The sequence below is a fragment of the Bufo bufo genome, chromosome 2 (assembly GCF_905171765.1).
Source record: "Bufo bufo chromosome 2, aBufBuf1.1, whole genome shotgun sequence".
NCBI classification, from domain to species: Eukaryota; Metazoa; Chordata; class Amphibia; order Anura; family Bufonidae; genus Bufo; species Bufo bufo.
The window spans coordinates 8503214-8531146 of NC_053390.1; the positions used below are offsets into that span (position 1 = coordinate 8503214).

At 43.5% G+C, this 27933-nt stretch overlaps 1 long non-coding RNA gene across 1 annotated transcript; it reads right to left on the bottom strand.

The window, feature by feature from the left end:
• Window positions 1–4687: 4687 nt before the first annotated feature.
• LOC120992015 lies at window positions 4688–27866 on the bottom strand. The gene is made up of 2 exons (XR_005776897.1): window positions 27828–27866; window positions 4688–8098 (listed from the first exon to the last, which is right to left on the bottom strand). It is a non-coding gene; the product is annotated as an uncharacterized LOC120992015 (long non-coding RNA).
• Between the last annotated feature and the right edge of the window lie 67 nt (window positions 27867–27933).

Genomic DNA, 27933 nt, shown 5'->3' on the forward strand with positions numbered 1-27933 from the left:
GTAGAAGCGAGAGGAGAGCACTGCGCATGCACGGCACCGCTCCCATTTATTTGTATGGAGCTGACGGAAATAGCCAAGCCAGCGTTTAGCTATTTTCGGCGGCCCCATAGAAATGAATGGAGCGCGGCTGCGCATGTGCAGTGCACCCTCCACCACTTTCAGAGCTCCGTTTTCAGCATAGGTGCAGGTACCAGAGGTGAAACCGGTACCTATCAGACAATGGGGGCATATCCTAGCGATATGCCTCCATTATCTGAGATGGGAATACCCCTTTAAGGCCCAAAATAGGTTGCATCCTTAAAGGGGGTTGTTCCATAATTATAATGCTATGAAGTCCCATTACAGGAGCAGCGTTCACACCAGGAAATCACACTCCTACATGGAGCATGTTTCCTGCTGACAACCCACTTGTCTGAAACTCACCTAAGGGGTTAAAAGATCATTCAGGAGAGTAGAGAGAGGGACTGAAGAGTAATCCAATCACACGGCCAGCCTGTCAGATTCGCCACTTAACAGCAATAATGTCTACAATCACGTATTTTTATCCCCCTCAGTAAAGGGGTTAGAAAGGACAGGCCCCTCCATTCTGGCTCAGCACACCGCCATCCAGCTAGCAGATATTAAATATGATCAAAACGCGATTTTAAGCCTGTGCGCAATAATAATTTGCAACTTTTTAGGCTTCTTGTACCTTTTCAGAAGTGGAGAGAAAAGGGTGGGAGTTAGTGCTGCCCACTGGATTTACTATAACTATATGGCTGAGGTCTACACCCGCCTGTATCTGGCACAGACTCCAGTTTCTGGCGCAAGGCCAGGCAGAGATGCACCTAATTTATTAAGATGCATCTGCCTGAGGGCAAGGAGAACAGGACTGGTGTATGGGTCCATATGGGTGAACCAGTCTTGATAAATGTCCCACAGTGTTTCAAATGTTAATTCAAGATAAGATTGCCTATGTACTATATTTTATTAGGAAAATAAGTATTCAGCATCAGTATCTAGAATCTCTGTTCAGCAGAGGCCGGAGCCGGCCTCCAACCATGACAGGAATAAAATATTACCCATCAGGCGACCAAGACTTTGAGAAAGCATATGTGCACACGAAACAACAGTTGTCCGCCTGATGTGTATGCTTTTTGGCTACATGTCTTGTTCAACAAAGTATATGCAACTTGTTGACTATTTTAGATTTGTGATTTGGCCAAGTTACAGACGATTTGCGTGAAGTCAATGGAGTGAATGTCACACGCAACAAGTTAAACATCTCCAGTTCACAGCTCTACCATTCAGCCTCTCATCAGCCTCCAGGGTTTTTACGGACATTGCTATTGTGTTAGACACTTATAAAATCATTCAGGGAATGTTTGGAATACTCTACCTGGAAGACTAGTTGCTTAAAGCCACCTCAGAAAAGATTCTGCTGTATCGCTTCAAAAAAAAATAAAAAAATTCTGTGCTTAGAGCACCACAGATTCCTAGTAAGTCTCCAGAAATCTCGGCTATTACCTGTAACATTTCTAGGATTCCAAGGTCTGATAAACCTTGCTTCCTCTGGATATGAGATAGCTAATAGTGTCCTCCCATCGGTCACAGAATTCAGAATTCCTGCATGTCTCTCAGGCCAATCAGAAAGATTTTGGGAAAAGGCCCATCTGAAGCCTGATCAACCCTCCTGCCCAGATCATGAAACAAGAACTTTTCTCATTTGGATGGTCAGGTTTGGCTCCCTGCTTTTACCTGGATATCAATGATAGAGGAAAAAATTCTTAGAAAAAATCCTTTGCTCCTCAGGAAAAAAAACTTCTAACCATGGATGCCTCATTAGAAGGTAGGAGTGCTCTTCTTCGGGGACTTTGGACCCAAGTAACATGGTCTCACAAAGAAAGAAATGGTTCTTCAAATATTAGAACTAAGGGCAAACAGACTGGTACTGATGCCTTCTTCCTGTCATGTAACTGAAGTCCACATCTTTCCTCTTTTTTCTATAGTCCCAAGAATCCTCAGGAAGATCAGAGAGGACAAAGTAGACATAACAGCGCTCATTCCTTTATGGCCCTGAAGATCTGGTTTCTGGACCTGTTGCATCTTTTAAGGGAAATCTGTTGGCATATTCCTGGCAGGAGAGATCTTCTCCTCCAAGAAGGATTCCTTTATATAAGTATAGAACAACTTCACCTAGACATTGAGGTTGATGAAGCTGTCCAGTCAGGGCCACCAGAACTTATTTGGACTACTCTCCTGTAGACCCTCTACAAACAACGTCCTTCATACAGTTTGGAGAATATATTCTAAATGGTGCAGTGAAAACTGCTCTTAATGGTGTCCTGCTCTTTCTCCAGTACGTTCTTGATGCAGGGCTCAAGGCAAACACCCAAGGATCCACTTTTCTGCAAACACTTTTCTGTATTTCTGGGTTAACTTTCTTCTAGTGAGAAGATTCTTCAGAGGTCTGAAGCTATTAAGACCCAACATTAGAGCTCTTGTTCCTGTCTGCAACTTGGCTTTGGTTCTAAAAAAAACCCACACAACTCACTTCCACACCCTCTAGTTTAAGCACCTTTTCAGATTCTGTTTTGGAAGACTATCTTGCCTACAGCTAGATAGGGTTGGAGAACGGCATCTTTCTCACCTAATGAACCCTATCTAAACATCCTGTCAGATGTCCTTTGTATATAAGAACTATACCCATCACCTGATTCCTTCAGATCCCAATGCCAATCAAGAGGACATCCTTTCAGCTTATTTTCCAAAGCCACAAAATGAAGAAGAAATACTTCATCTGTTTGACCTCAGAAGGGCAATTTGCGTTTATCTGGACAGGTCCGATGGCTCAATGCTTTCCTTAGCAGATAGGTTAACCCTGCTATCATGGAGTGCTACAAACAAGCTTTCCTGGTCTTCAGCAAGAACTTTCTCTAAGCATTATAGGTTGGTATAGCCAAGGAACAATCGGGTGCAGTTTTTAATAATGTGTTGAGGTCTCTTCCCACCCCTTCTTCTGCTTCTCACATCCCTGGGTGCTGATAAGGAAGAAAACAATTTACTTACCTGAATTTTTTTTTCCTAAGTTGAAGGCAGCATTATCTTTCCTTCCCGTAATAAACTCTTTAAAAGGATTTCCTAGGATTTAAATATTAAATCCACAGGACAGGCCATTAATATCTGATCGGCAGGGATCCGATACTCAGCACCCCTGCCAATCAGCTGTTCTACAATATCTGAGGTGATGGAACCTCGTGTCCATTGTGTAATGTAAGTACCATTTCCCTGATCAGCGATGGTACAAGGTGTTGGACCCCCGCCAATCAGATATTGATGGTCTATCCTGAGGATAGGCTATTAATATTCAAATCCATGGAAGCCACTTTAAGCACCACACAGTATTCTTCTTCCTTATTTCACAGATGTTTTTGGGTGTGACTTAGACTGGTTGTAGAATAGCCCTTTAACTCTTTGTTTTCTGCTTTTCTTTATGTTCTGTCTGAGGACATAGGTAAAAAAGTAATACCCTGGGTGCTGCCTTGGACACGAGGAAAAGAAAATGCCTGTTAAGCAAACATTATTCATTTTGCTCTACTCCCAGACTGTGATTATCAGAGGACATGACACCATGTATTGTGTTTGACGTGGCCAATGTCGACAGTGTGATGTGACTTCAAATCAAAGCATTATAACGAGATATGGGCCCAGACACTACTATGACCGTACTAATATGTCTAACAGTACGACAGTGTAAACTTAGAGGCACATATGACACTTTTGTGGGCTTCACACGCCATAATTGTTCTCTGATTTTTTTGTTCTTTTTAAAACTTTTCAAAAATGTCAAGAAAAATGGGCGAGAATTAGCAGAGGGGCATGGCCTCCCATGGGCCACCAGGTAAACATAGAAACATACAATTATTTACACCAAGGACTGCCATTCAATGTGCCAACCGATTTTATGTAATATTCTAATATTAATAATGCTCGGGTGTGCTAGAAAAGGAACATTAGTTCATGCAAATAACGTGTTCGGTGAAGGCAACACAGCTGTACAGTAAAACTCCAATGTCGATGCAGGTTTATAATTTACAGACTTGTGATAAATCTCCCACCTTTAAAAACAACAGGTGTATGGCTCCTGCAGGGTCTAGGTCTCTGACTACAGTAACATAAAAATGTAAGGACGACCCATGTAATCTTTTTATTTGAACAGTATATAAAATTAACAGAATTGAACAAAAAAAGCCAATAACACATGGAATTCACAACAGTTTCTATAAAACCCGCCTCACATATATCAGTTGTGTCCGGCTAACTACTTCAGGCCGGGAACCGGACACAACTGTTAATGTAAAATGCACTTCAGTGCACAGATCTAGTGTCTATCCACTGATGGCACCGGACAGAAAAACTCAGCAGCATGCAGCGCTATTCTGCCCGCCACTATTTGGCTTGCGGCATCACAACTGATGCACCGAATGTATGAGAACTGTGGGATCCGTTGTAGCTTTAGTCCCCTCCCCGGGCATTTTCTACTTCACTCTGGAGGACAATTGAACCAAATCACTGGACGTATGTGAAAGGGACTCTGGTCAGTATTTAGAATTAGTGTATGTAAACCAAAATCTAAAACATAGAAGACGTGGAAATCATTCCATCCAGCTGGTCTTTCTTTTTTCCACTGAAGTCTTACCATGCTTTGTTTTTTTTGCATAGCAAGGGTTATCTTCTTGCACACCCGCAAAGTAGATTTAAGTTTGCTGCCTTTTTGCAGTAGTAGACATCATTAATGGAGGAAGCCACCTGTAGGTCTGACAAATATACACTGACCCACCTTCCTCAGCATCTTGGCTTCTTCTATCACAGTGATGGCTAACCTCCAGCACTCCATCTGTGGTGAAACTTCGACTCCCAGCATGCTCCATTCATTTTTATGAAGTTCTGAGAACAGCCAAGCAAGAGCACATGTTGGGAGTCATAGTTTTAGCACAGCTGGAGTGCCGGAGGTTAGCCATCACAGTTCTATCAGGATGAGGTTGAGGGCACAGACTAGCCTGGCCCAATGGGCAGCGGTTGGAAATCTCCACCTATAGCTTTCTGTACAGTGGAATGATTGACATCCATTTAGCCAATTTCCTTTCCAGATCTGTAGACACTAAAGATCTTTCAACTCATCCGAATTGGCCAGGCAATTCAGGTACATGTCAATTCTACCTGGATCACAAGTGCCCTGATTGCCTAAAAAATTGCACTTCCCTCCCTCTCCTCCTGAATGAAATCACTATATATTCAAATTTGGGTCAAACTCTGAATTTTTATAAACTAGTAGACTAGAGACCTATAGCTTTTCTGATGACCTGAAACCAAAACCTACTATATGTCTGAGGTACAAATAAGAAAAAGTCTTCCTAGAACAGGCTGGAATCATAATGCAGTTCATGGAACAAATCCCAGGAGAGGGATGAACAGCAATGACAAATATGTAATGTAAAAGCTAAAGGCCATGTACACCTTTTGGAGGATTTTTTTCTAAAATGATTGCATTATATTCACTTTCAGCTAAAATCATTTCTTTCAATTGGTCTTTATTAAAAATGTGGAGTCCCTTTCTCTGAACAGCCCTGAGATTCTCTAGCAGCAGGCTCTGTATTTTTACTCTTTCCGTCAGGTAACTTAGCTGGGGGCTCGTTATCTGTGATCCCTGCCTTTATAAACACTCATTATAGCTCAGTTCTTATAGTAATGAAAAGAATGTGGCTAAAATAAGTATTTAGGACCTCTTAGTAATTTAGAGCTAAGGGTTATTAGATGACCGGCACAAAGTGAAAGTAGAATTCACACAGCTAGAAAAACAGTTAAGCTTTTGTGACAGAACTTCCGCTCCCTGCAGTACTTTGGCTTGATCCTCTGACTGTTGCCGCCACTCGCAGTCCTCAGTGGTCATATCTGCTTGAATGATGTGTTACTGCTGAGACGTACCGTTAAATCAGATGTGACCACTGAGGCCTGCGATGGGCTGAAGAAATCATGGGACACAGCTACCTTCTGGTTCTGCAGGGACTGGAAACTGGACAGGGGCATTGGGAGTGTTTTTTTGTTTTTAAAAAATCCCTCTAAAAGGGTTATTCCCATCTCTGCCTTTCATGGCAGAGATGGGAACAACCTGTGTAAGCGCTGGCCGGTTGGGGTTATGGGAATATCTGTGATGGCTGCGCTCTGGTGTTCCCATATCTCCCATACCAGTGAGGAAGAGGTACGCAAATAAAGCAGGCCACGCTGTTTCCGGTAATGTGGGCATTACAGAGACCTGATATCTAGCTCTGCTACACTCTTTGCGTAGCTCTCATTCATTGCTATTGTAATTACAGAAACAGAAAAGTGCAGCTCGCCATTTCCATAACTCCAAGTATCAACAGTTGGAGCTTAGTCTGGTTATTCCTATCATGCCCACGAAAAGCAAAAGAGTACCTAAAACTTTTGTAAAAATAAATAAAAACACAAAAGGGGCAGAAGCGGTGCTCTGCATCTCCAGCGTTCATCGCTTTGCTCAGCTGTCCGAGCGTGTGGAGATCGGATCCCATATACTTTCTACAGATACATTCTGGATCCATACTTCACATGCTAAGACAGACATGCAAAGCCAACGAAAGCTGAAAGTGCAGAGCGTTCAGAGCAGTGTTTCTTTTATGTACCATTTAAAAAAAAACTGCATGTGTGCCTCCAGTCTAAGGACATAATCACACACAGCAGATTTATTACAGTCCACAACTGTCCCATTCACCGACAGCCATGGTGCAGAAACAACCCTACTAAAATGCATCAAACAGGAATGCTCCAATCATTTGTGGCAAATCTGCAGCACCTGCTTCTCCAGTCATTTCAGGTTGTTCAGGTTGTCAGAAATATATTTTTCCCTACAAAAGTAAATGTCAGAGGTATGTCGGATTTTCTTTTAATAAATTATTGCAGTCTGTTAGGGTTTTGCTCAGTTCTTTCACTTTTATCCTTTTATATAATGAAGATGAAACATTTATATGTCCACATACGGTATAAAACAATTACACGGAGAGTCGTTACTTCTCCCCATGTCACTCTGGAGTCTCCCGCAGTGTGGGTGGAGGTGTGAATACAGTGATAAGAAGCAAGGTTCATGGGGACATCTTCTCTTCCTTATATCCACAATACTTTTCCTCCGAGCATCTCAGTCACAGTAGCATTTCCCAGATTCCAAAGTATGTTGTTTTCTGTATGTGAATTCTCTGATAATTTTCAAAATATGATTTTGTGCAGACATTTCCAGTTCTAGAACATCACAATGGCTTCTCTCCTGTGTGACTTCTCTGATGATTCCTAAGTTTTGCTTTAGATGTATAACGTTTCCCACATTCTGAACATGAATATGGCTTCTCTCCTGTGTGAATTCTGTGATGATCTCTAAGTTTGCATTTAGTAATAAAACTTTTCCCGCATTCTGAACATGAATATGGTTTCTCCCCTGTGTGAATTCTCGTATGCTTAGTAAGACTTGATGTATCTATAAAGCACTTTTTACATTCTGAACATGAATACGGCTTTTTTCCTGTGTGGATTCGCTCGTGTTTCACAAGATTTGATCTCTGTGTAAAACATTTACCACATTGTGAACATGAATATGGCTTCTCTCCTTTGTGAATTCTCTCATGCGTAAGAAGATTTGATTTATTAATAAAGCATTTTCCACATAGAAAACATGAAAATGGCTTCTCTCCTGTGTGACTTCTCTGATGTCGAACAAGATTTGATTTATTAATAAAGCATTTTCCACATAGAAAACATGAAAATGGCTTTTCTCCTGTGAGGGTTCTTCTGTGTGTAGAAAGACCTGAGCTTTTAGTGAACTCTTTACCACACTGACACTTTTCACCCTCTTTCTGACCTGTATTTGGGGTAGCAATCTGGTCAAGAGAAGGTTCCTCATGATCAGGTGGATTATATGACAGATTTGTACTGAGATGTCCTGGATGTACATTAAAGGTAATGAGGTTTTCTCCTGAAGAGCTCTGCAGGATATCTTCATCTTCAGCTTTAGCTTTATAATTTAGTGGTAACATGATGTTTCCCTCAAAAGGATTTTCTGTTAGGATTAAAAATGCATTTTGTGATTTTTTTTTCCAACTACAAAGTAGACAAATGTATAATATCCACCTGAGGATGAAGAAAAGGTACGGTTTTTGAGGTAGCTTAAGGTGTGTTTTTTTAGACAAACCCAGAATTGGATTCAGCAGGAAGGAAAAGCCATTCCTTGCGAATCCACAACTAATGAATTCCAAACTTATAAATGAGGGTTATGGTCTACACTCAGTCACCACAATTAATTTAATACAACTTAACTTAAAGCGGTTGTGCCAAGATAGAAACTTATCCTCTAAACCATGGACATGATGACGAGGTTTGTATGGCCTAATGTCAGTACAATCACCAGATTGCAGGTTTATAGACATCTTTACAAGGTAGAGAAATAGACTCTACAGAAATGGTGAAAGGTCTGAAGCATAAAACATATCAGGAGAGACATAAATAACTTAACCTGTACAGGCTTGAGGAAACAAGGGGAAGGGGGAACATAATTAAATTAAAGTCTTTAAATATGTTAAGGTACAAATTAGGTTCAAGAGGGTAGTGTTCTTAAAAAAGTAGTAAGTCAATGAATGAGTATTTGAGGCTTGGAATTTCTAGAGATGTAGTTGGTAAATCTACAATAAGTGAATTTAAACCTAGCTGGGATGAACACACGTCTATCCTAAGAGAAATAGAAATAATAAAAAGGGTGGACTAGAGGGATCATGTGATATTTTTCTGAGGTCAATCAGAACCTGTAGTAAAGGTATCCAGCACCTTGTTGGGTCCATTACACTAAGAATTCAGGATGTTCTAAGGGGAACGAGGGTACTATCAAGAATAAGGAAGGTGGAGCTAATGAGGCGACGTCTGTGTCTGTACAATAATCACTGCATTTTTAGGACTGCATCTACGGGACTCACACAGGTTTTAGATAACACAAACTTGGAAAACAATACTTCATACTATTTCAGACCATATTCTTTCACTTTGTGGGTTAGTATGATTAGGGCGTATATTGTGGTATATACTTTTTTTGTAAACCTAACTGAAAACAGTTATTTATGGTGAGAATCAGTGAGCGAAAATGTATTTTCTATCCACCAGAAGTATACTAGACATCCCTCTGGTAATATTTATTATCACTATTAGACAGGATAGGAAGAGTGTAAAATGTACATTTGATTGATTGTAGTGTGTTTGCAGTTGAAATGTGTGTTGAGACTTATTTGCTGCTGTGGACTGGACGCGGTAAACGTCTGGTGCGTGAAGTTAATAAGTGGCCCAATAGGCAGATATATGATTAGATGAGCAAGTGCTCACATGCTTAATACTTTTCTTGGAAAAAGCAACCCCACTCCCCCGCTCCAATCACATGACAATCAGAGACCAAACATGCTCTCCGATTGATTGGGGGGGGGGGGGGTGGTTGATACAATGCACAAAATTCCATCTCCCCCCACCACATGTCATAAACAGTTACAAAAAGATAGAAGGATCTATGCCTCTTTTTACATCCTGTCAGCACATACCCCACTGTCCCCTTTCTCCTCCTTCATGGGGATGGGGGGAGCTACTTCAACCTGCTCTCTCTCAGACTGCATAGCAGCTAGAGATAGGAGTGGTGAAAACTGCGATAAAGTTGAGATGCAGCCTTTAGAATCTGCTCAGAAGTGAGATCTGCATTTATACCTAGCTCTCATCTGTCTTTGCTTATATCACAGTTAGCACCACTTAGATTCTTAGCTTTAAGAGAAGACCTGCTTCACATCTTTAGCTGCTATGCAGCCTGAGGTAGAGCGGTAAACATTTGCTTGGTCCCCTTACTTTGGGCTATAAGACGCACTTTTAGCAACATTTTTTTCATCTGAAAAATATGGTCATTGTGACATAGGCGCTTTCTAATAAACACTTAGATTTGGAAGATTAACCCCAAAAGTTAAAAAAGAAAAACCTTGATCTGTAAATCCTTAAACAGCTTGTTAAAAGGTCTTCATAACAGATCTAGAAGACATGTTCCAGGAGAGCTATTCAGTGTCCACCAGGTGATAAGCGTGGACATCTGATTGCTAGATTTCACAGTGCAGGATTGTAATGTGGAAATATCCTAAAGATAACAGGTTGACTTGTGTGCGAAGTTCTTGTCCCCAGGGTCATATACAATATGGAGATTTATCAAAAACAGTGCAAAAGAAAGCCAACTTAACTGCCCCTTGCAACCAATCAGATTGATCTTTTCATTTTAAAAAAAAGCTCTAAAAAATGCAGCACAATTCTACTAATTTCTGTTTTCCAATCTTAATCTCTTTGTAAATCTGTTTACTCAATAGACTTTCCTAAAACTTTGCTCTTTGTGAGACAATTTGAAGAAGTATTTGAAGAAGTACCAGACCTCTTTATCAGTTGGTGGAGAATGTGGGCATGTCCAGCAGCCTCTAGCCACAGTGTAAGTGACCCAGACCGGAGGAGCTATGGGACAGACTAGGTGGCTGCAGGTCAGATTACCAGACTCTTCTTCTCTACTTCTTGCTTTGGGGGACTGCCGATCTCTTTCACAGGTGACTTTCCTTATAATTGTCTTTGTCTTACTAACTAGTTGCAAAGTACAGCGTTAGGACATCGCTCACACTGTGGCTGATTCGGACAGGCAGTATTCCACAGCTGTGTTGTTAAGTATGCATTGCTGAGATGCCAGTGACCACTAATGGTCCATATTATACTAGCTAGCTTATAACAAAGGCAGTCCATCTATTGGTATCTCACGCTTTCACTGTCACAGTCTGATTTGCCTCTCATATTTTTGAGGTTGTCATAGCAACCTGTGTGACTGCACTGACCTCTGGGAGGCTGCCATTATACATGGACGTAATTCTTTAGAGTAATGTTTAAAGACATCAGTCAGGACCCGAGGCCGTACCCGACTAAAGTGCTCATAGAGCCGAAGCTATCTCATCTACAGTTAGAGGACCATCCAATGGAGCTTCTTCATCATCAAACAGTTTTGGGAAACATATAAAACTTTTTAAAAAGCTGAGTTTACATTATATGATCTTTCAGAAGAACAGAAAAAAAAAAGAAAAAAAAATGGATCCTGTAAAAAAACAAACAAAAAAAAAAAAAACAAAACAAAAAAAAACCTATTCCTGCACACCAGTTCTGCAGATTTGGCATCTGTTTTAGTCATTTCCACCTGAGATCCATTATTTAAGACAGAAAACCGCCGTGCATGCAGGAAATGGCTACGACGGATGCCAATGAGCATAACTGATTCGCAGGATCAGTTTTTACAGGATTAGTTTTTCTCTTTATATTTCTGTTCTTTTGATGGATCAGAAGAACGGAAAAATAAATGGTGATGTGAACTCCTCCTAAGAGGTTCTCGTGTCTGGTGATTGACTGAGCCGTGTGGAGATTAAAGCTGAGTAAAAGGAAGAGAAATAGACCTCCACTGTCATTAGTGAGCTGGGCCGGTGGTTTAGCAGACTGGTTATCAAACTCAAACCTAATCTCTCAGCAATTGAGAGTAGGACTGCTGACAGCTTTTCAGATGATTATCAGTGGGATCAGCCACATAAGCCTTCTCAGTATTCTAAAGGGCTTCTCGGGAAGAGTCTTCTGACTCCCTAGAACAGTGTTTAACTTAATAAACGGTTGACTGCCTCTAAAATACACTTTCGCTGCACCCCAGGAGATGGGTAAGACTAGGGGAGGGTTAACTTAAGAACATTAGAAGTTTATCTTGAATCCCCTCCATCGGCGTAAATTGGGACAACTAGAATGGATGGAAGCTCCAGGGAGAGGCAGGTGAAGGAAACCAATAGACATGAACTGAGGTGAATGATCTGAGATACCTTGTGGTATCTCAGCGTATTGGCTGAAACAAGCGTATTGGCTGAAACAAAGATGTCATCACTTCTAGGGAAAGACCTGTGCACAGGAGAGTAGCAAGCATATGGTAAGTATCATAGCACTCAATCTCATCAACAAATCATAGAGGAGATACCCCCAGACTATATCTGTAGAGAGAGGTCTGGGGTCACTGCAGCATATTACAAAATATATCGGGAAGTAAAGGGCAAATAGCAGGACCTGATGGAGCAAGTTTAGATTGGCTGGAGGAGGGTTGTATACAAGGAGAAAAAAGTTAGGTTCAAGCTAAGAAGATAAAGCGACCGTCAGGATCTGACTCAGAGATCTTCGAATTAATACTGGCACTCCCCTGGAATAGTTTGAATGGTGCATCCACCCCACCCAGGCCCGGTGAAACGCAGGAGTTTGTTGAGAGATCAAATGAGTCTCAAGACGACATACTATGTTTGGGGAATAATTCTGCACAAAACACCAAATGTGCTTGAGGGGGTTACTGGGCCCACTTAAATTCCACACTAACATATTCATACAGTTATTAGTCATAAAGTAATGGCCAATTTGGATCCAAGAGCCGCCATGTACTGAGCATAAAGGCCTGACAACGGACATGAGCTACACATAGTAATGTACAATACAATATGCAAGCGTTAAGCAACTGAAAAAATATATAATCTACATACAAAACCAAGTGAAGATGAAATAACCCCCAAGGGGCTTAAAACTGAAGGATTTAAAAGGAGCTGTCAATAGAAGGGATCCCTCAAGAAATCCTGTCTTTTTTGCCCAAAACTCTCCCCAGCCCTCCTATACTAAAGCCCACATTACAGGCTTGGTTCCCAAACAGAAGGGAAAGAAAAAGGGAAAAATAGTATTGTACCAACAAGGGCTCACTAAGTAACTAAGAGGAGTGGAGTCTGTAGAGCTGACAGCCGGCTATAATGGGTGCTGCATAATTAGCAAGAGCAATGTCCGGGAATTCCAGGACAACAAAAGTATAAGTTTCATGTAGGAAGCAATGTCATGTCCGTACTCTGAGCCTACAAGACAAATCAAAGGATATGTAGCAGATCTCAGTCCCGGGAGCAGCGTGTCAGTGACCCGGGGATGGTATTGAGCCAATCGCTGGCCTTAGTAGGAGAGATGAAGAACTGTACTTCTCTATGGAACTATGAAAAAACCATAGACAGAGCATTTCTCCATCCCTCAGACGCCTTTTGATAAGATAATCCTTTAATAGTCCCACCATGGCGAAATTCAGTTAGGGCAGCACAGAGACTACAGAAACCCCAAAATAAAGGCATTACATAACAGTAGATTACAGATTATAAGGGTTGTAGCTATCACAGCTCATAGAATTCAGTCTCTGGATGGAATGATATCCACAGGAACCTGTAGGCGATCAGCGGTCTATCTCCGCTTGGGTTGGTGTTGGTTGTACAGCCTAACAGCAGCAGTGAGGAATGACTTCTGATAGCGCTCCTTCTCACACTTGGGGGGAAGCAGTCGGTCACTGACGGTACTGCTCAATGCTATCACCTTCTCATGCATGGGATGGAAGTTATTCTCCAGCATGGAGATCAGCTTGGATAGTATCCTCCTCTCACCTACCACCTGAAATGGGTCTAGGGGGCTCCCCAGGACGGAGCTAGCCTTTCTAATCAGTTTGTCAAGTCTCTTCCTCTCCCCGGTTGAGATGCTGCTACCCCAGCAAGCCACTCCAAAGATGGCTGATGCCACCAGAGTTGAAAAAGGCCCTAAGAAGTGCCCTCATCAGTCCAAAAGCTCTCAGCCTCCTAATCAGGTAAAGCCTGCTGTGGTCCTTTCTGTATAGTGCGTCCATGTTAACTATCTCAATGTCCATCCACTGGTTTAAGAGGATGTCTGTGCTGGTGGATGTCCACAACCATCTCCTTAGTCTTCCTGTCATTAATCCTGAGGTGGTTCTGCAGGCACCAATCCACAAATTTCCGTGTCAATTCTCTGTATTCCATGTCATTCTCGTCTTTGATGAGGCCTACTGTTGCCGAGTCATCAGAAGTAACTAGATGAGTTGTGACTGAAGTCTGCAGTGTGAAGAGGAAAAGGAGCAAGAACTGCACCCTGAGGAGCCCCTGTACTACAGATTACCGTATCCAGTTCCAGGCTCTCACATACTTGCCAGCCCGATAAGCAAACTGGAGGGGGTTCATGGATGAGCTCACTAGAGGGCAAAGATGTGTGAGAACCAACCTCTCCAAGACCATCATCAAGTGGCAGTGTCAATGTCACTGGTCTGTAGCTGCTGAGGTCCACTGGATGAGGCGTCTTCTGAACTGGTACCACACAAGATGATTTCCACAGTTGTCGTACCTTTCCCAAATCCAGGCTTATATTGAACATATATGTAATAATACCACAAGCTGATCACCGCAGGTCTTAAGTACTTTGGCACTGATGCCATCTGGCCTTCCCTGCTTTGATCCTTCTGAGTTCCCTTCTTACCTGGGCACTTGTAAAGATCAGACTGTAGCCAGATGACTGCTAGATTGAGTGATCTGGAGGTGAGGTCACCATTAGTGTGGGAGCAGGTGTGTGATCAAACCTATTGAAAAATAGATTGAGCTTATAAACCCACTTTTTATGTCCTTCTACCTGGGAGACACGCTGTCTGTGACCAGATATTGACTTAAGTATTTTCCAGACCTCAGTTTTTCTGTTCCATTTGCTCCTCCATCTTCCTCTTGTATCTGACTTTCTCCTCCCTGATTTTACGCCTCAGCTCCTTTTGCACACCCCTCAGCTTTTCCTTGTTGCCTGACCTAAAGACCCTTTTCTTCTTCTTGAGAAGAGTTTTTATATCAGGGTTAATTATTACAGAAGCACCTCACCAGTTTTGGGGGTACTGTGTTGTCCACACAAAAGTTAATGTAGTCTGCTATGGAGTGTGTGAGGCCGTCCATATCCTCCCCATAGGGATCCTGCAGCTTGTCCCATGCAGTTGTGCTGAAACAATCCCTCAAAGCCTTGTCACCCTCTTCAGACCATATCCTGACTGTGCGGGTGACAGCTGGTTCTCTACGTACAAGTGGTTTGTACACAGGGCGAAGATGCACCAGGTTGTGATCATCCCAGGGGCGGTTCAATGTCCTTACAGCAAGTTTGCTCCTCAATCGTAATGTGCCTAGAGTCACACCATATATCATTCACGAATGTCGCCAGCTCTCCTTTCCTCTTACCGCTGTCCATTGTCCTGTCTGCCCAAAACAGTTTGAAGCCATCCAAGGAGACGACTATGTCCGGAGTAAGTCTATTAAGCCAAGTCTCTGTAAACAGCATGATGCTGCACTCCCTAAACTCCTGATGATGCCGGGTCAGCGCCGCCAGGTCATCCATCTTATTCAAGAGAGATCGTTACGTTGAGGGGAGAACAGGTATATAACATCTCCTAGCCCTTGAAAGAGCTCCAGCTCTGCACCCCATCTCCTCTGCCTCGGTTCATCAGGGATATCTAGTCTGGTAGCATGCAGCCCTGCGGTGCTCCTAAGCTGCTCCCTGGTGTAAACAATAGACCCTTGGCTCCATACAGGGTCTCCAGACACAATAGTTCCCAGTGAAAACACAATAAAAAGTACTGCAATTGTCCATATCCAAGTCCTCTTATGCGAGCAGGAGCTGCTGTAACAGGCTGTCGCTCCAGCAGCGCCTAGTGAAAGTGGTTCTGCATTTCATCGGGTCCCTCAGTTGCAGTGGCATTATATCCCTATGGGCCTGAAAATCATGACACAGCAAACTTGCATCCAACCATTCCTTGTGGAGGTGGGCAGGTATCTCAGAGATGAGGTTGGGGGGGGGGGGGGGTCTCCTGTAGGTAATGAGTAGATATTCCCAGTGTTTTCAGGCTTATACAGCTCCAAGATAACATCACAAATACAAGTCCACTCATGTAGATGGCTATGCTCCAGGCTCTGCCCCCAACTCCCTCAATTCCTGGGCCCACGTTCAGGTGTTTCATTCGGTCCCATTGCCACAGGTGTATAACATCCAGCCCCGGCCATGCAGAGTCGCCTTTATAAACACTGGTGAAAGAATTGTTCATTCTAAAGAGCCCCTTGAATTCCAGCGCGGTCACCCATTTCCTGACATGTCTTCCCTCCTAGATATTCCACCATCACCTGTGAGCGATATTATTGTAAAGTGGAAGGAACTACTGCAGCTCAGTCATGAAGCGGAGACCACGTAACGTTACAGAGCAGGGCCCCGAGTGCTGAGGAGCATAGTGCATAAAAGTCACCAACGCTCTGCTGACTCCATAACGGCAGAGTCCAGACTTTCTCTGTCATTAACATCAGCACAAAAACTGCGACGGGAGCTTCATGATCGCTGCATGCAAGCCTTCCATCACCAAGCACAATGCCAGGCGCCAGATGGAGCTGGGTAAAGCATGCCACCTCTGGACTGTGGAGCAATGGAGACATCTTCTGTGCAGTGACCAATCTAGCGTCTGATGGACGGGTCTGGTGAAAGCCAGGAGAACGTTACCTGCCGGTCTGCATAGTGCTGGCTGTACAGTCTGGTGGGGGAGGGGTTATGCTATGTGGGTCTTCAGGGCTCCGTCTCAGCTTCAGTGAGGAGAAACGTTATTGCTTCAGCAGACAAGACATTGGGGACAATTGTATGGTGACAGCTTTTGTGAACAGTTTAGGGGAAGGCCCTTTTCTGCTCCTCCATGACTGCACCCCATTGTACAAAGCAAGATCCATAAAGACGTGGTTGGGGAGACTGGAAGAACTTGACGTGCTGCACAGAGCCCCGACCTCAACCCCATCCAACACCAGAATGGAAACTGTGAGCAAGGCCCTCTCCTCCAACATCTGACCTCACAAATGTTCTTCTGGAAGAAGGGACATCCCAGAAGAGCCAACGCTGACCAACTCCATATTAATTACGATGGATGTAGAATGGGGTGTCCTTAAAGCTCCTGGAGGTGGAATGTCTAGGTACCTAATACTTTTGTCCAGATAGTCTATATGTATGAATGACTGGAAGCTTCTCATCGTTGCTAAAATAACCAAAAAAAAGATAAATTCGAGACATTGACAACATCCATAATTTTCTGCCAGTTGTGGAATAGATCTTTTGAACAAAAGGACGCCAACTACACAACACAAGCATGTCTGTACAAGAAGACAGAAGGAATGTCCCCTCCATGATTGTGATCACCACTAATGTTTTCTATATATTGTCTTCATGTTTGGACAGATTTGTATCTTCGTTATAGAGAAGAACTTTTTTGCTGAACTAAAGTGCACTTTTCCCAAGCTTTGGTAAATGTTCAAGAAGACTTGCAGTAGAGTTTTATGTTTTTATTTTACCTTTTTACTTCTGCTGGGATTTGTCTAAGATATTTGGTCCTGAGGACCCTTGGGACTGACTACTTGTTGCCATGAGAAACAAGGAGGCAACGGATGGGGTGAAATTATCATATTCCTGTGTGTGTGTGCCGGGTATTTCAACCATGTGGCTTTAGGCATGCAGACAGTATGACAATTTAATTTACAGAGGAGATCTCTACCCAAAAATCACCTACGTGCTGTGGGGACCACTTTGTACTGGCCGAGTCTGTCTCAGACGGCAGCGTCACTCCCCAGAGTCTGTTATGGGAAGTTGGAAGCCAAGTCTCTGTATCATACTGTTCTCACTGCCCCGGTATAAACCAGGCAAGGGGCAGCTCACTCATGTACAACACCCGGCTCAGAGGGAAAATCAACAACACCTATCCCATGTCTTAGTTTTAACCTCCGGTCTTTATAGTCGATATTTTCCGTTACGTTGCTCATTCCTTTCATCATCTGTTTCACTGCAAAGTTCTCTGACTGAATTCAGACTGCAAACACCTCTCCTCCTCGGTGGAGAACAAACACTGCACCCAGAAGCCACAATGGCAGCTGCACCCTTGTTGCCATCCTAGACTGTCGCCTCCCCAGTATCTCCAGTGATGGTATTCATTACCTTCTGAATGGCAGGGTTCCCCCAATCTGTGGACTAATGACAGCAGTACTGGAGGGATTCTGCCCCCTCTATTATTGTACTGCTTAGATACGCGTCTCTGTCTAGCCCCCGGAACAGACATGGGCGAGGAGATCCTCTTCAGGCTCCTGGGAGGATTCAGTGCATCTTGAAGGACCTGTTACATCTCTGCACTCCTCGGCTCGTCAGACTCCGAAGCTGTATATCTCTGATCCACTTACCTGCTGGTGTTTATGGAGCAACCCACCATTACCAGAGCTTAGGGTTCTTCAGACTAACTTTTAATATATGGCGGACATTTGACCAGTTTGGCACTGTACATGACATCCCACAAAAGGCCTTTTATAGATTTCAGCAACTAAGACCCGCTACCTGCTACAGGCGCAGCAATCTCCTACACCTAGCTTTACTCTGATGGTCTCGTTTCTTGATCCGTCTTCCTCTCGCAGTGTATCTGACATTTACATTCAGTTTCACACTAAGCAATTACCTCCTGTAAGGGTTAAAAGTGCCGCTATATTCCCTCGTTAAGAGACTCACCTGCTGCTACCTATGAACTATTACATATCACCCTCCAGGCTCCTCTCAGCCCATATGGGCCCATCAAGCTGTTATCAATCCTGCCTCGGAGGCGGACTAAGGACCTGCCCAGCATTAGTGGCCTTCTGGACCGAAGTCATCACCACTGTAAATGTTCTCTCACTGCTTAAAGGCTATGGAAACCTTTGGGCTGAAAATGAAGATTACTCTTACCAGTAACTGGATTTTCCTGGACCCACGACAGCACCACAAGAGAGAGAGGTTCTGCCACCATAGACAGGAAACCTGAAGTACACAAAGGCAGAGGCTCTCCTCCCACTTCAGTATGTCTTTCCAAGGATGAAAGGAACTCCGCCCACAAAAATTACCATCAGCTCTTCAATATCTCATCATATATATATATATATATATATATATATATATATATATATACATACACACAGTACAGACCAAAAGTTTGGACACACCTTCTCATTCAAAAAGTTTTCTTTATTTTCATGACTATGAAGGCATCAAAACTATGAATTAACACATGTGGAATTATATACATAACAAACAAGTGTGAAACAACTGAAAATATGTCATATTCTAGGTTCTTCAAAGTAGCCACCTTTTGCTTTGATTACTGCTTTGCACACTCTTGGCATTCTCTTGATGAGCTTCAAGAGGTAGTCCCCTGAAATGGTTTTCACTTCACAGGTGTGCCCTGTCAGGTTTAATAAGTGGGATTTCTTGCCTTATAAATGGGGTTGGGACCATCAGTGGCATTGAGGAGAAGTCAGGTGGATACACAGCTGATAGTCCTACTGAATAGACTGTTAGAATTTGTATTATGGCAAGAAAAAAGCAGCTAAGTAAAGAAAAACGAGTGGCCATCATTACTTTAAGAAATGAAGGTCAGTCAGTCAGCCGAAAAATTGGGAAAACTTTGAAAGTAAGGGCTATTTGACCATGAAGGAGAGTGATGGGGTGCTGCGCCAGATGACCTGGCCTCCACAGTCACCGGACCTGAACCCAATCGAGATGGTTTGGGGTGAGCTGGACCTGCAGAGTGAAGGTAAAAGGGCCAACAAGTGCTAAGCATCTCTGGGAACTCCTTCAAGACTGTTGGAAAACCATTTCAGGGGACTACCTCTTGAAGCTCATCAAGAGAATGCCAAGAGTGTGCAAAGCAGTAATCAAAGCAAAAGGTGGCTACTTTGAAGAACCGAGAATATGACATATTTTCAGTTGTTTCACACTTGTTTGTTATGTATATAATTCCACATGTGTTAATTCATAGTTTTGATGCCTTCATAGTCATGAAAATAAAGAAGACTCTTTGAATGAGGTGTGTCCAAACTTTTGGTCTGTACTGTATATATATTTTTTTTTTGCCACACCCATAAAACATGAACAAACACCAACACAACAGGGAAGGGAAAGAAGGGTGCTGTCGTGGGTTCAGGAAAATCCAATTACCGGTAAGAGTAGTCTTCACTTTTCCCCTCACCCACGACAGCACCACGAGAGTGAATAACCAAGGAGACACCTAGGGTGGGTTGACAGCCGAGAGCATCTTTGTAGCAAAAGTTAATTCGGAGGTCGAGTCTAACTGTAATCGGTAGTGCCTGAAAAAGGTGGTTGGAGATGACCAGACCGCTGTCTTACAGATATCCTCAATAGAGACAGCTGCCCTTTTAGCCCAAGAGGTAGAAATGGCCCTTGTAGAATGGGCCCTAAGGCCTTCCAGAGGAGACGTCCCTGAAGCTGAATACGCCAAAGATACTGCTTACGTAATCCATCTGGCCAGAGTATTCTTAGATGCGGTATAGCGCTTAGTCTTCCCCTGAAAGACAACAAACATGGAGGAGGATTTCCTCCGGGCTTTAGTTTTGGACAAATATTGCAGTAAGCATCTTCTAACATCCAGGCAATGAAAGGACTCTTCCTCTTCTGTAGTTGGAGTCCCATAAAAAGTAGGAAGAACAATCTCCTGGGACCTGTAAAACCTAGAAGCTACCTTAGGAAGGAATGCTGGGTCAGGACGGATGATAACCCTATCCTCCAAGATGCTGGTATAGGGAGGATCATTGGAAATACACGGAAGCTCACTAATCTTTCCGGCTGACGTAAGAGCTTGAATGATAAATGCCTAATAGAAATATCTTTAATGGGTTCCAAGGGCAGTTTCGTTAAAGCCTTCAGCACCAAATTCAGATCCCAAGGAGCTACCCTGGGAGAACATTTTAGAAAAGATCTGGAAATGTATCTAAAATAAATCTAGAAACCCATGGATTGGAAGACACATTTTCATTAAATAGGGCAGATATAGCAGAAACCTGTACCTTCAAAGTGCTAGGAGACAAACCTTTTTGAAGAAATTCTAAAATCTGGCAAACCGGAGCTTGGGAGGGGATGCATCTAAAATCTAGACCAGCAAAACTTGAGAACTTCTTCCATGCTCTGGCATAGATAGAGACCGTAACTTTCTTTCTACTCTTTAGAAGAGTGTAGACTAACCCCCTATTGATCAGCAGGATCCTTTCAAATTCCATGCCGTCAGATGGAGGTTCCTTATCTGTGGGTGAAACACCGGACCCTGAGATAGAAGGTCGTGGACTTCTGGAAGGACCCAAGAGTCCGTCACAGACATCCTCCTTAACCACGTGAACCAAGTCCTTCTGGGCCAAAACTGAGCTATTAGGATTATTCTCGCCTGTTCTTCCCTTAGCTTCTGCAGAACCCTGGGGATTAGGGGAAAAGGAGGAAAGTCATAAGCCAGAGGGAAGTCCCATCCAGACCACAGGAGGATCCCTCTGGCGACAGGGAAAAGAACTTCTCCACCTTTTTGTTCTGGCTTGAGGCAAAAAATGATCTATCGAGGGGAGACCCCAGCTGTTTGTAATCATCCTGAAAATGGATTTGCAATATTGTTCCGCTAAGCGAAGAATTTCGCCCGCCATTAACATCAGACTCCTGCTTCTGGTAACCTCCCCCCTTCCCGTCAGTTTAAATAAGAGACTACAGTCTTCTTGTCCGACATTACTCTGAGATGTCTGTCTGACAGTAATGGAAGAACTTCCAACATTGCAAACTTCACCGCCATTAGCTCTTTCATATTCGAGGAGGCTGAATTTAGGCTCCCTATCCATAAGCCCTGGACGGATTGATTCAGAATATAAGCCCCCCAACCCCAAGGGTTGCGTCTGTTAAGCATAGGAGATCCTCCTTCCTCCAAGGAGCCCCCTGATTCAGATTGTCCCTTATCAGCCACCAGCTCAGATTTTCTAAAGTTCGGACTGAAATGACTATGTTATTGTCTAAGGGTTCTTTTCCCCAAGCTGTCAGTAGGTACCACTGCAGGTCCCTGGAGTGAAACTGGGCCCATACAACAGCAGGAATACAAGACGTCAGACTTCCCAGAATTGACATACCTTTTCTCAGAGATATCTTTGGGTTCTTGGTTAAGTCTCGAATCCTTTCTTTTAACTTCCCAATCTTCTCCTCCGGCAGGAAGCACTTTTGTACTCTTGAATCCAGGAGTAATCCCAGGGACTGCTGACTCTGGGAGGGCTCTGCTCTGGATTTGTCCCTGTCCAGGATCCATCCCATCTTTTCTAGGATCTGTGACACCACTTCTACTGCTTTCTTGCAGGACTCTCTAGTTTCTGATACTATCAAGAAATCGTCTAGATAGGGGATAAAGAGAATGTCCCTCTCTCGGATGTGAGCCCCCATCTCTGATATCACCTTGGTGAAAGTCCAAATGGAAGAGCCTGGAACTGTAAATGTCTGACGGTTCCTTCTATTTCTACCGCTACTCTGAGAAATTTTTTGAAAGTCCCGATGAATAGGGATATGAAAATAGGCATCTTTCACGTCCAGCACTGCCATGAAGAAATTGGGGAATAGTAGATTTATAGCTGATCTTATAGTCTCCATCGTGAACTTTTTTAAGAGCAAGAATTTGTAAACGTATTATTGTTCTGAAAGAACCGTCAGTTTTTTCACCAGAAAGAGATGAGAGTAAAAACCTTCTCCTCCCGTCCTTCTGGAATCGGTATCAGAACATTTTTGTTTAACAATTCGAGAACCTCCTGTTCCATAGAGTCGCTTCTTCCTCCAATGTGACCACAAATCTCCCTAAAGGAGGAGAACGAAATTCTAGCTTTAACCCCTCGCCTATCATATCTAGAATCCAAGAACTGTTTGAAATCTGTTTCCATGCAGGTAGAATTTTTGCTAATCTTCCTCCTACATGGCATCTGGCATCATTGTTGATCTGGCTTCTTCTTTTCTCCCAAGGACTTTTCGCTCTTCTTTTGAGATCTAAACTTAAACTATTTTTCTTTTTTATCCCCATCTCTATCTCGAAAGGAACGGTCAGATCTCCCTCTAGCAGCAAATGATTGAGCAGGAAATTTTTTCTTTTTATCTGCAGCCTTTCCCAAAAAGTTTGTCTAGTGCAGGACCGAAAAGATATTCTCCCTCGCATGGAAGAGCACATAATCGCTTCTTAGAAAGCAGATCTCCGCTCCAGCCCTTCAGCCACAAGGCCCTACGCGCAGAGTTAGCCAATGCTGGAGATCTAGCGGCCAGCCTGATAATAGAAGAAAATGCAAAAAATGCTCCAGCACCACGATGGATATTGTGAAAGTCCCGGTCTTTATTGTCACCAAGAATCCAGGTGAATACAGCAATTAAATAACACTGGTGATCCCCCGGTTCCCAAGATCTACGCGTTTCGAACTGTCGTGTTCTTACTCATGATCCTAAGTGTCTCCCATGTTCCAAGCTAAAATACTATCCACCCGCCACCATCACCGCCTAGTAAGGGAGGAGTATGGTGGAACAGGGTGGGCAGCAAAATCAGCCGGGTCCATGCGAGACACCTGTGTAAGCCCAATCACATGTTGCATAGTTTAAATCCCAATAGTGCTCCATACAAACATTATAAAATACATAGAAAAAGTATACATAAACAAACATCTTTCAATGTACATATATAACTAACATAAAATCCTCTGTAATCCATCTCCCCACACATATCCAAGGCAACGCTCCTGTTTCATACACATTATATAGCAGTAAGTATGATGACAGAAATGGTGATGGACGAAAAAACTGATAAAGTTCAAAGAAGCGGAGCAAATTTCATCGTATTATATTCCTTATTTTCTTGTTTGTGTCATATTTTCTTATAACTCCGTATGTCCATTTGTTGATTTCATTATCCATCTGGTGTGTCAGTGTGGAATAATTGCATATCTCCATCACACTTGGGAATCGCATGGTATGAACTGGGACTAAACTCTATGCTAGAAAAAACCCATCGGACAAAATGCATTCAATAGTTGATTATATAACATAGCCACAATGTACCATACACATAAAGACAATTGTCTGGTAAGTATATCATGAGTAGGAGTCAGTGATTGTTATTCACCCTGTCTCTTTAAAAATACAATTAGGCTCTGCACACAGAATATTCCCAAAATCAGGGTCTATATCTGTTTCTGTTTAGATCTTCTTAGTGCGGCAATAAGACTGATCCAGGGTGAGTTCACAAACAACTGACCGATTTTATTCCCATATATATGGCACACAAGTTGCTATATGTTTGTCCATTGTCCATGTATGTTTGTGATCTTGAACTCACCCTGGATCAGTCTTATTGCCGCACTAAGAAGATCTAAACAGAAACAGATATAGACCCTGATTTTGGGAATATTCTGTGTGCAGAGCCTAATTGTATTTTTAAAGAGACAGGGTGAATAACAATCACTGACTCCTACTCATGATATACTTACCAGACAATTGTCTTTATGTGTATGGTACATTGTGGCTATGTTATATAATCAACTATTGAATGCATTTTGTCCGATGGGTTTTTTCTAGCATAGAGTTTAGTCCCAGTTCATACCATGCGATTCCCAAGTGTGATGGAGATATGCAATTATTCCACACTGACACACCAGATGGATAATGAAATCAACAAATGGACATACGGAGTTATAAGAAAATATGACACAAACAAGAAAATAAGGAATATAATACGATGAAATTTGCTCCGCTTCTTTGAACTTTATCAGTTTTTTCGTCCATCACCATTTCTGTCATCATACTTACTGCTATATAATGTGTATGAAACAGGAGCGTTGCCTTGGATATGTGTGGGGAGATGGATTACAGAGGATTTTATGTTAGTTATATATGTACATTGAAAGATGTTTGTTTATGTATACTTTTTCTATGTATTTTAAATTGTTTGTATGGAGCACTATTGGGATTTAAACTATGCAACATGTGATTGGGCTTACACAGGTGTCTCGCATGGACCCGGCTGATTTTGCTGCCCACCCTGTTCCACCATACTCCTCGCTTACTAGGCGGTGATGGTGGCGGGTGGATAGTATTTTAGCTTGGAACATGGGAGACATTTAGGATCATGAGTAAGAACACGACAGTTCGAAACGCGTAGATCTTGGGAACCGGGGTATCACCAGTGTTGTTTAATTGCTGTATTCACCTGGATTCTTGGTGACAATAAAGACCGGGACTTTCACAATATCCATCGTGGTGCTGGAGCATTTTTTGCATTTTCTTCTATCTTCAACTGGGACTGGCTTGAGACCGCTCCGCGCACCGCTGTGCAGGACGTCGAGGTGAGCTGGCTGTAACCTTCTCTATACGGCCAGCCTGATAGTCTGCAGAAGCATCCGCTAAGAAGTCTGCTGCTTTTTAATAGTGGGAAGCCCTTCTAGCATCTCCTCCCTAGGGCATTCGTTTTTAGCCGTACATGCGGACGCAATCGAGGGTCTAAAGGAAGAAGCAGAGGCTTCCCAGGCGCCCTTCAAAAAACCATCTGCTTTTTTGTCTAAGGGGTCCCTAAGAGAACCCATGTCTTCAAAGGGAAGACACGATCTCTTAGTTGACTTAGAAATGGCTACATGAATTTTGGGTGCTTTGTTCCTGGAAGAGCAGTCGTCTTCTGAAAAGGGGTATTTTCTTTTAATATTTTTGGAAATATACACTCGCTTGTTGGGCCTATTCCGTTCCCCTTTGATTAAAGATGCTACATTTTTATGGACCGGAAAACATCTCTGATGCTTAATTTCAAGTCCCCCAAACATCATATCCTGTATTGACTTAGGCTGCCTAGAATCTTCTACACCCATAGTCGATTTTACTGCTTTGAGAAGACGCTCAACATCCTCTACCGGAAAAAAGGGTCTTCCTGTTTCTTTTTTATCTTCCCCCGAAGAATAGGATGAGGCCTCAGAATAAGGGAAAGAAGATCCGCTTCCTGTTCTCAGTCAGAAGAACGTAAAATATCTAACGGTTGAGCCCTTTTAGACGTCTGTTCATTTAGCGACTCTTTTGTGGCCATAGAAGGAATAACTTCAGACCTCACCAAGGACTGTAGATTTTTATAAAACGATGGTGCCTCCTCGGCTACAGTTCTGTCAGTGCAGCCCTGACATAGCTTCTTTGACTACTCAGAAGACAAAGGGGATCTGCATATATCATTAGTATAGAATATGTAAAAGGAGGCCAGCGGCCGCTCACCCCCCTTAGTAGGTACCAGCGCTGGAGTGGCAGGAGGATCACCAGGAGTATCTTTCCTTTCTTCCTCCATCATGGCTTGCCTGGAGGTTCAGTGCTCCTAATCTGGGTTTTCTTCAGGGAACCCACCAGGAGACACTCGCATGCGGTTTGTATACCCGCTAGACCTGCCGGCAGCTCACTTCCGGGTTGTGCGCATTATATGAGCCTCCCCTGACGTCATCAATGATCGCACCGTTATTCCGTTCCACGCTCGACGTACTCCACTTCCTGTTATGCCGCTCCGGCTTCAGGAAGTGTCTGCTCCTCCCCTGGGCAAAAAATAGTGCGAACCAACGCCACCAGGCAAGCTGCCCCCACGCGCTCCAGAGCCTTCAACTGGCTACCGCGCCTCTGCTGACCCCCAGCGCATCACTGAATGCTGCCCACAGGGAAGTTGCAGGTAAGGAAGCCACCCAAGGGAGAAGCCCCACCATACTCCAGGCTTCCCTCCAAAGACAGGAAACCATACTGAAGTGGGAGGAGAGCCTGCGCCTTCTTGTACCCCAGGTTCCTGTCTATGGGGGCGGAGCCTGTCTATGATTTCCTGTCTATGGGGGCGGAGCCTCTCTCTCGTGGGTGAGGGGGGAAAAAATTATTTTTAGACCAAAATAAGTAAAATGCAATCATGAGACAATTGCCCCCACAGCGATTCATCTCTCGTAGACGGTCAGTCTGGAATTGTGGCGAGGTGGAATATGTTACAGGTTCTTACGATCGCGCTGCTGCCAAATATGTCACTTTTTTAACGGGTGAACAGTTTTTAAGACTTAATTCAGCGAATTTAATGAAAAAAAAGGGGTAATTTTCGTGGAGACTGATTTCTTAATTAAAGGTTATTACGGTTGTTGCGCCAGTGATCTGCGGCCGTCAGACACTTCAAAGCATTCCTGCCACTCAGTTCCTTAGTGCGGCCGATTAGAAATGTACTGGTGGAGACTTGGGGCTTTTGTTAGTGCCCCCCCCCCCCGTTGTCATGGTAAACCATTGGCGCCCGGGGTCTGGAGATGATATGGCACGCCATTTGTTACAGCGTTGATGGCAGCTCCCTATCAGTAATGACTGTGGTGCTTCAGTGGTTTCTCAGATCTCTGACAGAGGGGCAGCTGGTGGACCCCTAATCTAAGGATGACTCCGAGTCCATGTCAGGGCTGATAGAAGAGCTGGGATGTCACATAACCCAGGGGGTCACCACCCGGAGGGCTACTTTATAGGGGTCAGTCAATGCCCCGTCTAAGAATACCTGGCTGTATACCGCCCCCTAGCTGCCCCAATAACAGTGAAGCAATTTAAAACACACTCATCTCTCACCCTCCGCGTCCGCGGCCTTCATGATGGCAGCAACCGCTTCCTCTGCTCCTTCCATTCTGGGCAGATGCTCAACCACAACTGGACACATCTGGCGCATGCACTGATACAGCAGATCCCGCTACCTGTATCTGTACGAGCACAGAACATGTCCACTTGCTGATTTCCGTCTGCAGATAATTTCAAGTCATCAGGAACAGCAGGAGGAGGTGGAGCAGGTCATGGAGGATGACAGATGTTTACTTCACTGACACCGGGGCAGTTGGGGCCTCCATGAGGTCAGCCTGGGGCAGCATACAGTCACATAGGTAATATGGAGAAGACATATCTACACAAGACATTTTATATTAGAAATTGGTCAACCCCTATACTGAAGCTCTAAGAAGGATCTTAAGATAACGTGGAAGTCACTTCCTCCATTCATTACTCCATACCTGTGGTGACATCTCCTGGAATGTCCTCCTCCACCTCACTCTTACACGGGGGATCGTCCATCATCCGCTCTTCTTCATCCTCCACTTTAATATCAGTCACATCTTC